This window comes from Canis aureus, chromosome 13 (assembly GCF_053574225.1).
Source record: "Canis aureus isolate CA01 chromosome 13, VMU_Caureus_v.1.0, whole genome shotgun sequence".
NCBI lineage: Eukaryota > Metazoa > Chordata > Mammalia > Carnivora > Canidae > Canis > Canis aureus.
This window is the reverse complement of record NC_135623.1, coordinates 44224034-44238731: the sequence shown is the minus strand read 5'-3', so window position 1 is coordinate 44238731 and position 14698 is coordinate 44224034. Positions and strand designations below refer to the sequence as shown.

Sequence of the window (14698 nt, the reverse complement as noted above, 5' to 3'; positions counted from 1 at the left end):
ACATGGAAGGATTGAACCACAAGATCTCTAAATCCACAAGATCTCATTGTTCTGTGATTAATGGGCACAGTCATGAGTGATTTAGAGTAGAGGTCCTTGAACATTATGGCTGTAGGTTCTCCTTAATACTCTTAAAAATTACTGAGGATCCCAAAGAGCTTTTGTTTATATGGGTTATATCTATTGATATTTACCTTAAAAAATGGACATTTAATACAAAAATGAGACATTAAAAATATGTATTAACTCATTAAAAAATAAACCCATTACACATGAACATAAATTTATTTTCATAAGAGAAATAACCATATTTTTTGACCAAACACTGACAATCAATCACCCATTATTTATCTACTGAATTTCAGCTTGACCAAATTTTGATTAGGTTTTTCTCTTCCCTACAGGACCCTAAGTTTTAGCTTGCCACACATTTGAGCGTGCACTAGTGCACTATGGTGAGGACCACAGTCTTCCCCTTAATAGCTTATTCTGAGACTGGCTAACTACAAAAAGAAGCATTTCTTTTTGTCCCAATTTTATCACCTTCTCACTCCATCAGCTTGCCTTCCTCCCCCACAAAGTCCTTGCTTACCCCTCCCTACATAAGAACAGCCTCTTTCCATGTGGTGTTGAGACAGTTACAGGTCCTGAGGTCAAACCATTTCCACAGTTGTAATAGTCTTTCTGAATAAAGTCTCTCCTTACCTAAGGCCAGTTTTGTTTTTATTTGGCATTTTCAAAGAAAACCTTTAATGGGAAGAATGACATTGGTTTATATTTTTGCAAACCTCCTTAATATCTGGTTTACTCTCTGCCTCTGTAGTCCATCTGCTGTGATATGTAGCTTTGGTTGAAGTATGTGGAGGAAATCTGGCCTCACCAGCTCTGTAGTTGGAAAAGGAGGACGTCCCAGATCCCCCTGACAGGATGTCAGGACCCCAGGAGCACATTTGGAAAACTGCTTTTATAGAGACTGAGAGGGAGGATATAGCTGAATACTGATCTGAATTCTCTAGAATTGACTTTGGATTTGTAAAGATGGGCCAAACAGAACAGTATGAGCAAAGACAAGAAGGAGAAAGTAAGCAAGCTGTGTTTGGAAGAGAAACAAAAAGGAAATATGGAGAGAGAAGGTATGAATTTACATTTAAGTTATAGAGGGGCTTAGGGCTTTGAATTTCCATCTCCTATCAAGTACTGTGGTCTTGACTTTTACATTATAGACATCCATTGGAAGCTTGTAAACAGGGGAGTAACATCATGAATATGATGATTTAAGGCAATAATCATGGTAATCATGTTTGGTGGATTGGTACAAAGAAAAAGAGAAATTATAAGACTAGTTGGGGTGTTATTGCAATAGTCCAAGCATGAGGTGGCAAAAGTCTATAAAGAGTGGTCGTATTAGGACTGAAAAGGATGAGGAGATGAAAGGTTAACAGGAGAATCGAGATGATTGACTGAACATAAAGGACAAAGGGGCATAAGAAGTCAAGTTAAATCCTAAATTTTGAGCCAAGTGATAGGCAGAATGGAGTCAAAATCTGTTTTGGCAGACATGGGAAATTTAACAAGAATAATTTGTGGGCAGATGATGCTTGAGATAACTTTGATATAATTTTGATATAATTGAGGAACTAAAATTTGTCATCTTTCTATGGCCTAGAAGATCTGTCCTGATCTGTCCTCTGCCCTGTGCTGTGACATCCTCACTCCACTCTCTGCTTCATTCATTGTGCTGCAGTCATGACTCCTTTCCTTTACTCCACTGCCAAGTTCACTGCAGCCTCTCCTATCTCTGCCAGGAATGCTTTCCTGTACCCTGTCCTTTCTTGTCTCTACCAGCTGTCCCCAAGTTGGCTACCTCTCAGCATTCAGGTTTTAGTTCAAATGTCATCTCCCTCAAGAGATCTTCTGTCTCCTTTTACTGCCAACCTTTTTACATTATTTATTTTTCTTCCAGCACTTACTATTGTCTAACTTTATCTTGCATTTTTGGTTGTTATTTATTTATCCGATTATTTCCTGCCTCTCCCCACTGGATTGTAAGCTCCATCAGAGCAGATTGGTCACTTTTGTATTTCCAGCTGGTATATAGCAAGCAGATGATCAACAAACATTTATAGAATATGGAAATGAACATCAGGGTGTGGAAATTTCAGGGTTAGCTCTAGGAGTGACACACAGATGTATGAGTTTGGAAGTCATGTCAGAGAGGTAGAACTTGCAGCATAGCTGGGGCTAGATGGTAGAAGACATCTGCTCTTTCTGATAAAGGAGGTAGGACTGTGTGACAATTGGAATACCCAAGGCACGTGGAGTTGTTGTGGCCAGGATATTGAGAGATATTAGGAATGCTGTCATTGAAGACTGTGTACTGCGATGAAGTTATACCTATAAGGTAAAAGGATGTCTATCCTGTAGTTACCGTGACTATGATGAGCTGTCACTCCTATGACTATGTTATGTTAAATGGCAGAAAGGGTTTTGCAGATGCACTCAAGGCCCCTAATTAGTTGAGTTAAGCAAAAGGGAGATTATCAGGTAGGCCTTACTTAATTTGGTGAACCTTTAAATGGAGGGCTCTAGGTGGCTTCTAGGAGATGCAAGTGGTCCCTTGCTGGCAACCAGCAAAACAACAGGACCTCCATGTGACCACAGAGAACTGAATTCTGCCAATAGCCGTGGGAGTGTGAATTAGAACCCTGAGCTCTAGAAAGGTATCCAGTCCAACTGACACCTTGGTTTCAACCTTATGAGACTCTAAGCAAAGACCCCAGCTGAGCCATGCCTGGACTTCTGATCTACCAGAAATGGTGAGATAATAAAGCTGTGTTGTTTTAAGCTGCTAATTGTGTGGAAATTTGTTACGCAGCGATAGGAACCTTGTACATGTTTCAATAAACATTTGTATGTTTAATTGCCAATCTTAGCTGAACCCCGCAACCTTCCTAGATTTCCTCATGACTATGTATCATAATGATAATACAAGAAAGCAGGCTAATGATCAAAACAATTCTGCAGCATTACCATATGGGGACCCACACAGGTTGTCTCTCTCCTTAAATCACTTACTGGTATTGTTTTTAAAAGTCATTTAAAAGTGGATAACCTAAGTTACTTTCTGCTCTAATTTTCCTTCTTACCCCACAGCTTATTAGTTTTTCAGAAATGTTAAGCAAGATTTTTTTTTTTTATGTCTGATTAATCAATTCTTTTGCCTTCTTGTTCCCCCACACTACCACCGCCATTGTTCTCTCTGTTCAGGACTCCTGGTCCCTGTTTCTTCTCCCTTCTTAATGAGCCACACTCCACATAGTAGTCAAAGTACCTTTAAAAAATGAAATTAGGTGATCAGATGATGTTATTTCCCTGTTTTAAATTTGTTATGGACTGAATGTTTGTGTCTCCTCCAAATTCATATTTTGAAGCCCTAACTCCCAAGGTGATTGCATTTGGAGATGGGGTCTTTATGGAAGTAATTAAGATTAGATAAGGGGTGGGTTTTGATCTGATAGGATTAGTGTCCTTATAAGAAGAGACACTAGAGAGTTTGTTCTCTCTCCATGTACACACAATGAGAAAAGGACTTGTGAGCACAATGTGAGAAGGTAGCCATCTCCAAGCCTGGAAGAAGGCTCTCACCAGGAATCAAATTGACCTGCATCTTGATCTTGAATTTTCCAGTCCCATAACTGTGAGAAATAAATTTCTGTTGCTTAAGGCACCCGGTGTATGGTATTTTATTAAGGCAGACTGAGCTGACTAATAAAGCCTTTTAGTGGCTTCCCATTCCTCCCAAAAATGGAACCAGGGCTCTGTATCATAAGTCCTCTCTCTGGCTTCGTCACCTCCCTTTTTTATCTGCTTTGCTCACAGTGGCCTTATTTTAGGACATAAAACATGCTGATCTTTCCCACTGCAGTGCATTGGCTCTCACTATAGCTTCTCCTCAGGAAGTTCAGTCCTTTAGATCTTAGTGTGCATGTTAGTTCCTGAAAGAGATTGTCCCTAGGGCCCTTTCTTGGTAAAATTCTGTTCCCCCCACCATTCTCATTTGATTGTTCACTTCATTTGATTGTCCAACTTGCCCACTAGATTGTAAACTCCAAGATGGCAGGCACACATCTCTTTTATACACAGTTGTATACCAGTGCCTACCTCAGTGCCTGGTGCATAGTAGGTTCTCAATAAATAATTACTGAATAAACAATGAGCTGACATCTGATGGGTCTTGGTTTTGACTCATTCCACATAGGCTCTGGAAGCCAGAGCTCCACATCCCAGGCCCAAGTCTTCCCTTCCCTTTTTGAGTCCCTTGGAGACACCTTTTACTATTGATGTGTGTGTGTTTGCTATTAGAGGGAAAGCAATATTAATTAACTTCCAGGAAGGTGGTGATGAATGAATATGTGGGGTGTTTTGCTTGTTTGTGTTCAGAATACACACTAACTCCATTTCAGAAACAATGGATGGCATGGTTGGTTCTCAAATAGTTGTCACTTCACTAGCGATTATGGTATAAAACCATCTAGATTACAACATTTACAGTGAACAGTTTCTTATTCCACAGTGATCTCCTTGAAAATAATGTTAACAACATCGTACAAAAAGATTGTAATTGAAGGGTTTTTCATTCACAATTTCTCTTTAGTTTCCCGAAGATAGTTCTTATGGCCCTGAGTAATGCTACTCTCTTTAAAAAAAACAAAAAAAAACCCTTCATTTTTATGTTCCCTAATTAATGTTCCTTAGGGCTTTTAAAAGCTTTCTAAAAATTCATTTCTTTTGAAAGCATAAAAAAATGGGTGGCAAATATTAGGTTTCGGCAATGGAAGAAAGTGGGTGGGTGGGGATGTAAGGTGAGAAAAAAACCCAAATTATTACAGGATAAGATTTCCAAATCTGGGTGCATGAGGAATTGTGTTTTAAGTATTTTACATAAGCTGCATAAAAATGGCATCTGGATGAAGAAAAGATTGCTTTATTCGTAGTAGAAGTCCCACTAGAACAGTGAGATACAATAGCCATTATATGTCCTGTGTTCTCTCTCTCCATGATGAATGAGAAGGGATATCCTGGGTTCCCCTTCTAAGCCCTCTTTGCTTTAGGGGAGCATGCACTGTCTCCCCTTAATCACATTGAGGCCTGCCTCATGTATGGTTTTCTCATCTGAAATTTCTCCACTACAAGGAGGCATGTTTCAGAGCTCTCAGGGAGGTCTCTGTGGCTGATTCTGGGCCTACTTGTTAACCGTACTGTGCGTACTCACATAGGTAAGGAATATTGTTACAGAAGTCCAGGAGAAGTACTGTGGAGGGTGTTGTCCCACTTTGCCTTCAGAGTTCAGTCCAGACCCCACCTAATCCACAGTCCTCTCACCTGCATGTGTTCACCTGTGTGTGTCAAACTTAAATGCCTACATGTGCCAGAGAGAAACAGAATTTTGTGATTTGGGCAGATGGCAGACAATAGAGGGTGGTGGGTCTGTTAACAGGCAGTGGTTGGCTCACCCAACAATACTTGGGTACTTTAAAAAATATGCATTACCTGGGGTGCCTGGGTGGCTCAGTCAGTTGAGCTTCCACTCTTGGTTGTTGTTTTTTTAAAAAAATGTTATTTATTCATTTGAGAGACAGAGCATGAGTGGAGAGGGGCAGACAGAGAGGGAGAAGCAGACTCCTCGCTGACTGACCAGGGAGCCCTATGCAGGGCTTATCCCAGGACGCTGGGATTATGACAGAGCCCAAGGCAGATTTGTAACTGATTGAGTCAGCCAGGCAACCCCCACACCTGGTTTTGGCTCAGGTTGTGGTCGCAGGTCCTTGAGTCATGGCCTTGGCCCCTGCGCTCAGTGGGAAATCTGCTCTCCCTCTCCCTCTACCTCTCCCTGCTTTCACTTGCTCTCTCTCTCAAGTAGGTGGGTAAATATTTTCTTAAAAATGCATTGTTGGCTGTATTTGACCCTCAAGTGATGGGCCATGATTTCCATCTACAGCCCTTTGTAGTCTTAACTCTGTTCCTATTTAGCATGAATTCTAGCATCTTAAGTTTCTGGGAGTTGGGCCTTATGGGTGTTTTCTTCAACTGCACTATAATCACTTCAAGGAAAGGGATTCTGATGGATCTGTTTGTTTTGTGGGTGGGAATCGGCCCATTCAGCTGCCCGGGCCCACCGGACGCTTGCCATACACGCCGGCCCGGCTCTTGTTGATCGGTTGCTCACCTGACATGTTGGTGAACTTGTGGCTGCAGCGCCACCTCTCCAGACTGTGTTCTGCTTAATGCAGGGCTGTGGATAAAGGGCTCCGTGGCCAAGTAATTTGGGGGAAAAGCTGAGTTTAGCAAGATTAAAGTTTAATAGTTTCCTTTACTGCAGGATTTTTTTTTATATAGCCTCACCATGTTAATGAGCACCATACATTTTTAAAAGGGGTATGATAGAGACCCCCCAGCCCCATTTGGAAAATGACATTTTTCAGACTGCCTTGCAACTAACATTCTCAATGAGAATTTGGTTCTGCTTGTCATGGGCATTCCTATGAAGTTTGGAAAGTGAGTGTGAGAGGTAGGCCATCTTCCTGCTGTTGTTGCTGGGAAGAAAGGTCACAAGGCTGTGATTATTTATAGGCAGTTTTGGCTCAGTTGTGTGACAATCACAGCTTCCAGACATCCGTATTGTGGCAACATTGCATGTGGGCTCTTGAGCTGAGTAGTCTGCGGCAGCCCCTGACTTCTGCTCCTCCTGTCCTTCCAAAGATTTTGTAATCACTGAATTTCTTGTATGAAATTCCTTTTCTGCTTGAAATACTAGAGTGGTTTCTGTCTCCTGCAGTGAACATCAGCTGATACAAGTGATACGATCTGTGTCTAGTACACACATTACTGTGTATTTTAATATGTATGTGTATATATATATAGATAGATATATAGATATATAGTTGAAATGTATATATGCTCAGAAATAGTTTTGTTTTCACAGCATGACTCTCAAGACCATGGTTCTTCAGAAACTGTTTTGGGAAATTGTCTATGGAAAGAACACTAAAATCAGTATCGAAAGGTGTATGTTACAGTTATGACTTCACAGTTTACTCGACTGGTAGGTGACATCCCCTCTGAGCCTCGGGTTCTCTTCCTCATTTGGAATATAAGAACAATAATTCCTCCCCTCCAGACCCCACAGGATTGTCGTGAGAATCAAATGAGATGATCAATGTGAAAGTGGTCTGGAAACTGTAAATTGTTATAGAAATGCGAAGCATTATCATTAGTCATGCTGCCATCTACGAAAATGAATGTTAGATTCATAATGCAGGGACATCATTCTCATAACGATTGCTTGAGTAGTCTGTGGTTCCTTGAAAACATTGGGGGTTTGATAGATTAATCAGTTGGGAGCAGAAAAACCACCAGCCTTGCCGAATAGACCATAAACCAAAGGGAACATTCCCCAGCTCCCAAGGTGGCCTGTTTAACAATGGATGAACACAGACTTCTCTTTCCACCCCCCATCTCTTCCAAATTAAAGCCTTTGGGGGAAAACATTCTTAACAGAATCCTTTACATCTTCAAAATAGACCAAAGGAAGTGCAGCAAAATATTTCCTTCATTTGATTTTCTGTTAGGGAGATGGGTCCTTTCATTAGCAGATTGAGTACAAACAGCCCCCACAGTCTGCTCCAGTAATTTCCAAAACATGATTTACATAAATTTAACTTTGTAATCTGGTGGTTATATGACTGCATTAAAATGACAAATAATGTGACACATGATGCAGTTTCACATGTTGATATGGTAGCTGACTGTTTACCAGCAGCTGCTCCATTGGAGGTATCTCTCACTTATCATCCTTTCTTCTCTCAGGATTTGGATATCCATGAAATATCCCAAATTCTGGTCTTTTTTAGAGAGAGAAGCATACCGCTGTGTCTCACAAACAGGAAATCCGTAGTTAGTGAGTGGCTACAATTTATCTGCTCCACTTGGTGTTCCTTCAAAAAACTCATCTTCACGTCAGCAGTTCCACCCAACAAACTAAGGTGTGTAGGACCCTGTTAAATAGAGTTGATGACCAAGGTCCAGGATTTTAGAGAAGCAAACAAGCAATTCTAGAAGTTATTTTGTTCAAAGGCCTCCTTCTGTTTTCGCTGCAATCTAAATCTTTTTGTTCGATGTCTTACCAATAAATGGAAAATAACCCCACCACAGTAGGTACCTAACTGTTTTCTGAACAAATGGGTTGACCCTTTTTTTTTTTTTTTGACTTTGCAGTTTTTATCCCAACCACCAATTACATATGAGGTATTGGGATTCATAATTAATGTCCTTTCTCCTTCCTTTTTATCCTTCTTTCTTTCTCTTCTCTGCCTCCCTCCTTACTATTTTCTCTCCTTCCTATAAGACAGGGAGTACCCACTACACATCAGGTTGTGCTCAAGCCACCAGGAATACATAGGGGACACTATAGACTCCTAGTAATCTTTCCTTTTTTCTCCACTTGTCACATTTAACATTACATGTTTAATGTCTATCTGCTATTCGGATGGTAAGCTCTCTGAGGGCAGAGAAATGTGCTTTCTTCACTGCTGTATCTTCATATCCAGGGTAACACTCTGTTCACAGTAGTCGCTCAATAACTATTTATCAAAAGACTTCAACCCTTCTAGGATTGCTCATTCCCTTTTGCTGACTTATGTGTCTTATGTCTTACCTGGCTCCTGTTGCTCCCCACTCTACCCATCAGTTATTCCCACAAGGTCACTGGTGACCTGCATAGAGTCAACGTCAGCCTTTGCAAATGTTTCCGAGAACTCTCTATCATGGGTGTTCCTAATACAACGGCTTCACAATGTAAGCGAAGGGTTCTGTTGGAGGTTGATGGGCAAAGCCCTTCATGGACAGACAACTGATTAGGGAGCAGAAATGTATACATGAGTGGGTGAATCATGACAACAGTCAGGGAAAGTGAAGAACCATATAAATCCTACAGAAGTGTCAAAGAAGGGAGTAACTGCTGAGAACTGAGGTAGTTGGAGTAAACCAAGGGGAAACTAAACTTGAACTGGTCTTAAAAGACAAGAGAAAGAAGTAAGGGAAGGATCCAACATCATTCTGAGTAGGACTTGTGGGATGTAACATGGGAAAGATGAAATCAGACCTTGAGGATATCATTTAAATGCCACGCTGAGGATTAAATTTTAACCTGTGCACAATAAACAATTACCGAAAGCCCTGGAAGTGAAACACAAAGCTGTGTTTCTGATAGAACACAGTGGTGGTGGGAAGTGGAGCCACCACCCCTACCTCTCTCTGATGCCTGGATTGCCCTTTTCTAATTCCACACTGTTCTTATTCCCTTTAGTAAACAGTCTCAGCTCTCTCCCAGCTTAAAAACTACCACCCATTCAACCAACCAAATAAACAAATGCTCCCTTGCCCCTCATCTCCATTTAGCTATTTCTGTTCTCTCAGTGGAGTTCTTAGAAGAATGGCTGATGTTCTCTACTTTCATCTTATTTACTCCTGAACCCACCACTGTCTAGTTGTTGTCCTAACCACCGAAATGCCTTTTGTCAAGATCACCAAGGAGCTTCTAGTGGTTAATTTGAAGGGATAACCTTCAGTCCTCGTGTTACTCCATCTTGCACGTAATAGTTTGGTGCCTTCTTTCCCTTTCAAAAAAATCTTTCTTGCTCTGGCTGCCTGGACATCCATAACTTGGTTTTCATATCTTTCTGAGCTGTGTCAGGTATTCTTATCTTCCATCACATCTTTTGTATATTGCTATTTCCCAATATACAGGGCTCTTTTCCTGGTCTTCTTTTTAAAATAGTCCACACAAGTGTGGGATAATTTGGTGGAGATGTCTAGTGGCACTTGGCTAGAGAGTCTGTGCTTGAGATAAAGATTGGGATGGGTCAGCATATATGGGGCAGTGAAGACATGGGATTAGGGGAGCATGTGTAGAGTAAGAACCAGCTCAGATAAGCCATATGTAAGGGGTACCTGGAGGGAAGGAGGCACCCAGAGAAGTAGAAGGGAAACCAGAGAGTCTGATGAGATGGAAATCAAGGAAGGAGCGCTTCCAGAAGCAGAGAATGCTATGGACATGTTACATAATGAAAAGACTGGAATGGATCTGTTGAACCTGGAAAATGCTCCTTACTGAAAAAAAAGGATAAACTAGATTTTCATGAGCTTGAATGGGGGCAAGAGCAAGAAAGTAGAAAGAGCTAGCATGGTCTGCCTTTTCTAGAATCTTGGCTGTGAAACAAGGAAGGAATTGAGTGGAAGAGAAAGATGCTGTGTCTAAGATGGGAGAGACTCATATTATCAAGTTCTTTAGGCAAAGGGAAAGGTAAAAAGTTATTAATTTTGTATGTCACCAAGTTCATAACTAGTCTATAGAAACAGGGACGCACAGAAATCGATATTAAGCGGAGTATGTGAGATTCCAAATTTTCTTGTGTTGTGGGTTCATTTCTATTCTTTAAGTTTAATATATGTCTGGTGTTTCATTTCATTTCTTCACAGCAGTATATCATAATTTAATTTTTTTCCTTGATATAGGTATAAATGGAGTTGCTAAGGCATATTTATGCATAGAGGGTCATTTCTAGGTACATGCACTAAATATTAATATTCCAATATCCTCTTCCCGGCTCATGAGCCAAGCAAGAAATGCATTTTTCTCGCTTAGTGATGATTTTTTTTTTCCTGAAGCATAAGGCTATTTGAGTGGGCTCTCTGTGCTCAGAGAAAGCAGTATTATTATTATTACATTTTCCTCCAAAAGAAACATTATTTAGAAAACATGATTAGCGCGGGAGCTGGTTTCTATTTCTGGTCTATTCAGAGACATGACACCCAAGCCCAGCAGATCCAGATGCAACAATACTAACTGATCTTCTGCACTGGTGGATTTAGTTTGGTTTCATGATCTTATATTCTTCATTTTCACAACAGCATTTCCCCTAGACATTGCCTTTGTCTCCTTTAGGGTTTGTAGATCAATTGAAGTTGACTTTATCTCTGACTCCCAAGCAAACCATATAACCCCAAACAAGTAAATCAAAGTGAAGAATTTCTTTGTCTATAATAACGGTTTAGAGGTAGCTCCATGACCTGGCCAGGCCAAGGACAGCCCTATTAAAGCTGGGGTTGAGTTATGGTAGATGAGCTCTGTAACTGAAGATTTGAGTCTGGAACTGCCAGCTGCCATCTTGTTCCCCCAAGGGAAGAGCCAACCTGAGAATAAAGTTAGCACAAATGAGAGCATGGCCAAGGGATGGAGAGAGCTGGGCTCTTGGTGACATCAGTTGAGTTCTTGCCTCTAGGCATACCTAAAGCACCAGCACTGCATTTTTTAAAGTCATACAAGCCAGTAAATAACCTTTGGAGTTGCATTTCTGTCCCCTGAAGTAGCAAGAGCTCTGACGAAAATGTTCACTTGATGCCACATTCACATGTGTGACCTTATGCAATTCCAGCCCCGCTGGGTAAGGATTATTAACTTCATTTTATAGATAAAGGTCACAAAACTGCTAAATGACAGAGTCAGGATGGGAAAGTCTTAAATCCTATGCTTGATCCATTATACCATAGCTCTTTCCCACAAGCTCTCTTCTAAAGTTTTTTGGGAAAAATTTACAGTGATTAATGCTATTGCCTTCCTTTACCTCACTGAACTCACTGTTAAGGTAATGGTGAGCACTCTGATTTAAAACTTAATGTCGCCCTTAGTTCTAAATTTAGTTTATTTACACTTACCTATGTCCTTTATTTCTTCTTCCTTTCCGTATATTAATATATTTTTTCTAGGTTCCATTAAAGTTAACAGATCCAAGAGACAATTATTAATCTGATATCCTGTTCTTATTTAAAACATGTATTCCTCAGTCTGCCTCTGTCTATCGATCTGACTCTAACACATCTTATTTGCAGGCAAAGTAGATGATGACTCCTAGCACCTGGCACATAACAGACATTCAATAAGCATTTGTTGAGTGCCCATTGTATGCTCTGAAACAGCTTACTTCTATTCCCTTATGAATGATACTTCTGCCATTGTACCTGGGGCTTTCTGTCCTCCACCCACCTGGCCTGATATTCCTACCTTCAGTTTTTCTTTCTGGTGTCAAACAATGGGAATGGTAACAGGTACAAAAGTCTAGGCCACTTGGTTTCAGAGGACATGGGTTCGAGATTCCTATTCTGTTACTAAGTAGCTACTTGAATTAACTGTGTTACATTTTTGAGGCTTCTTTTCTGCAAATAGGTTGTTTTGAGGATTAAAATAAATAATATGACAAGTATCAGATATTATAGGCACATTGTATGTGCTAGTGAGAAAGCAAGGAAGAAAGGAGAAGAGATTTACTTTCTCCCAGCAACGAATCAAGCTGAGTCAGTACAGCCAAGAAGGCCAAAGGGAAACAGGATTACAGGAAAGTTCTGTTTTAGCCCTCTGGCACTTTCTCATCCCCTTCACCTTGTTTTATTTCTCTCTGTAGCACTTAGCACCTTCATACTTTATGTGCGTATACATTATGTTAATGATCTGTTTTGCCCCACTTGAATTTAAGCTCCATGGAGGCAGGGACTGATTGAGTAGGCATTAAAACCCATTGGTTCAGTGAGTGAAAAATTGGAGGAGTGTATAGAAAAATAGATTTGAGAGAATGCCAAGTAGGTAGAGGAGCAAGAATCTAGGGCATGGGTGTGACTGAGAAGGAGGAGAGGGACCCCATAAAGAGAATACCTTTAATAATATCCAGGGTCTGGAGTGGGGGACATGCTTTCCATATTTATTTTCCAAATAAACATATATATTTCTTTTGCTTTCAACAAACCTTATTACAAAAGCCACATTAAATAACCTTTACAATTTGAAATTCTCCTTAAGTAACAGTGCATTCTCGGAACAAAAGGATGGTGATAAGATGACTGTAATATCCTGAAAGTTAGGACATCTCAAATCTTATGCCTCTTCTGTTGAGCTCTGTGCTCCTGGGGAGACATTGAGCACATGGTGACACTCCTGTCATGTCATCTCATCTTATTCTTTTCCTTTCTTTCTTTTTTTCTTTTTAAAACCTTAAAACCTAATAGAGTACAAGCTTAGCAATTTAAATAGCTTTTTGTTGGCAAGTAAACAAATACTTCAAGTTCATAACAGATGCACAAGTCCACTTTGGGAGAAATGCATTATGGGCTCAGGTGCATCCTAAGAGCTCTTATAATCACATTTGTTCATCTGTTCATGTGTTGTACACCTGTACAAATTTGGCATGGGCTTGGGTACGGTGTGGGAGAGTCCCAGGTTCAAAGCAAACTTCTAGTCTTTGTTCAGTTCTCTGAATGTTGCAGATTGTTTTCCTCTCAATCCATAAAAAGATAGGATTCTTAGCATATCTAGAAGCTGCCATTGCCCTTTGGAAGAAGTATTCAACACAAACACAAAGACATCAACCTGGATCAAAGAGCACAGATCTAATTTGTAAGCACTTCAAAGTAAGCAGCAAAAAACAGAGAAAGGTCTTCAGAATTTTTTATTAAGAAAATCCGTCAGATTTCACAGACCAGGGTAAAATCTGAAGAAATGAATTGTCTTATTTTTATTATATTAATCTCTCTCTTGAAAAATTGTATTAAGATGTTTTGACTTATATTTGAGGCCTTCCAAAAGTTCAATCTTTCCATGACGTGTGCATTAAAAACAAATAAATCTGATAGCCATGTGTATGGAAGAAGAAAAGAAAAAAGAAAATACTGAAAGTCAAAGACTATTTCAAGGCTAAAGATTATTTCTTGACTTTTCAAAATGTTTAGCAGAAGGTTAATTAGCATAGAGAATATTGAAAGACTTAGGTTTTCATTTATTTTTTTCATATACATTATGCTCTTCTATTAAGAGAATTATTATTCTCTTCTATGGGTTGCAAAGTATTGTGCTTTACATACATAATATTGTGAACTCAAAGGTATATATGTATGGACCTCAGCTTTGGCTTTCACTGTAAGAATAAAGAATGTGGGGATCTCCAGAGCAGGGCTCCCCTTCCTGGAAAGATGAGCAGGATATTTCCAGTGAATGACCTTAAAAGTAGATCCTGAATTGTTCCCCTTTGGGGCTGTTAAGGTTTGACTTAGCAGGTCTGGGATGTTCAAACCCCACACATTCCAAAGAAAGGTATGGCTCGTGACTGGTTCCTGAGAAGTAACCTCTAAGACTCTGGGATATTCTACTTGACAAGAGTGTCTTTGTTTACCTGTGGCCTTGAACCATACCATTGTGATTTATGGTGAAGGCCTTGGACGGTGAGATATCAGTTTGACCTTTGGTGGTCCCAGAGGCTGAGTAATGAAAGTCAGCCACAAGGGTACTCCATGCCGAAGAGACTTCCAGTAAAACCCTGGAATCTAGAGCTCAGTGAACTTCCCTGGTCAGCAATACTCTATATGTGTTGTCACATGTTGTTGCTGGGACAATGAAGTGTATCTGTATAACTCCATTGGCAGAGGACAACTGGAAGTTTGTGCTTGGTCTCTTTGTTGATGTTGACCTGTATCTCTTCACTGTTGTTAACCATATAGTGAGTAAAACAGTTTTTCTGGTCCTGTGAGTCCTTCTAGTGGATTGTTGAAACTGAGAGTGATTTTGGGGACCCTTGACGACACCCTCAAGGGTGTTGGT

The 14698-nt window shown here is 40.3% G+C and overlaps 1 long non-coding RNA gene across 1 annotated transcript in view; it reads left to right on the top strand.

Annotated features, from left to right (window-relative positions):
* LOC144282382 (uncharacterized) overlaps positions 1-14698 on the top strand; it is a 72809-nt gene that overhangs the window by 33262 nt on the left and 24849 nt on the right. Inside the window, exon 2 of the long non-coding RNA XR_013350833.1 lies at positions 6983-7102. This is a non-coding gene — a long non-coding RNA (uncharacterized LOC144282382). The remainder of the gene's footprint in view (positions 1-6982; positions 7103-14698) is intronic.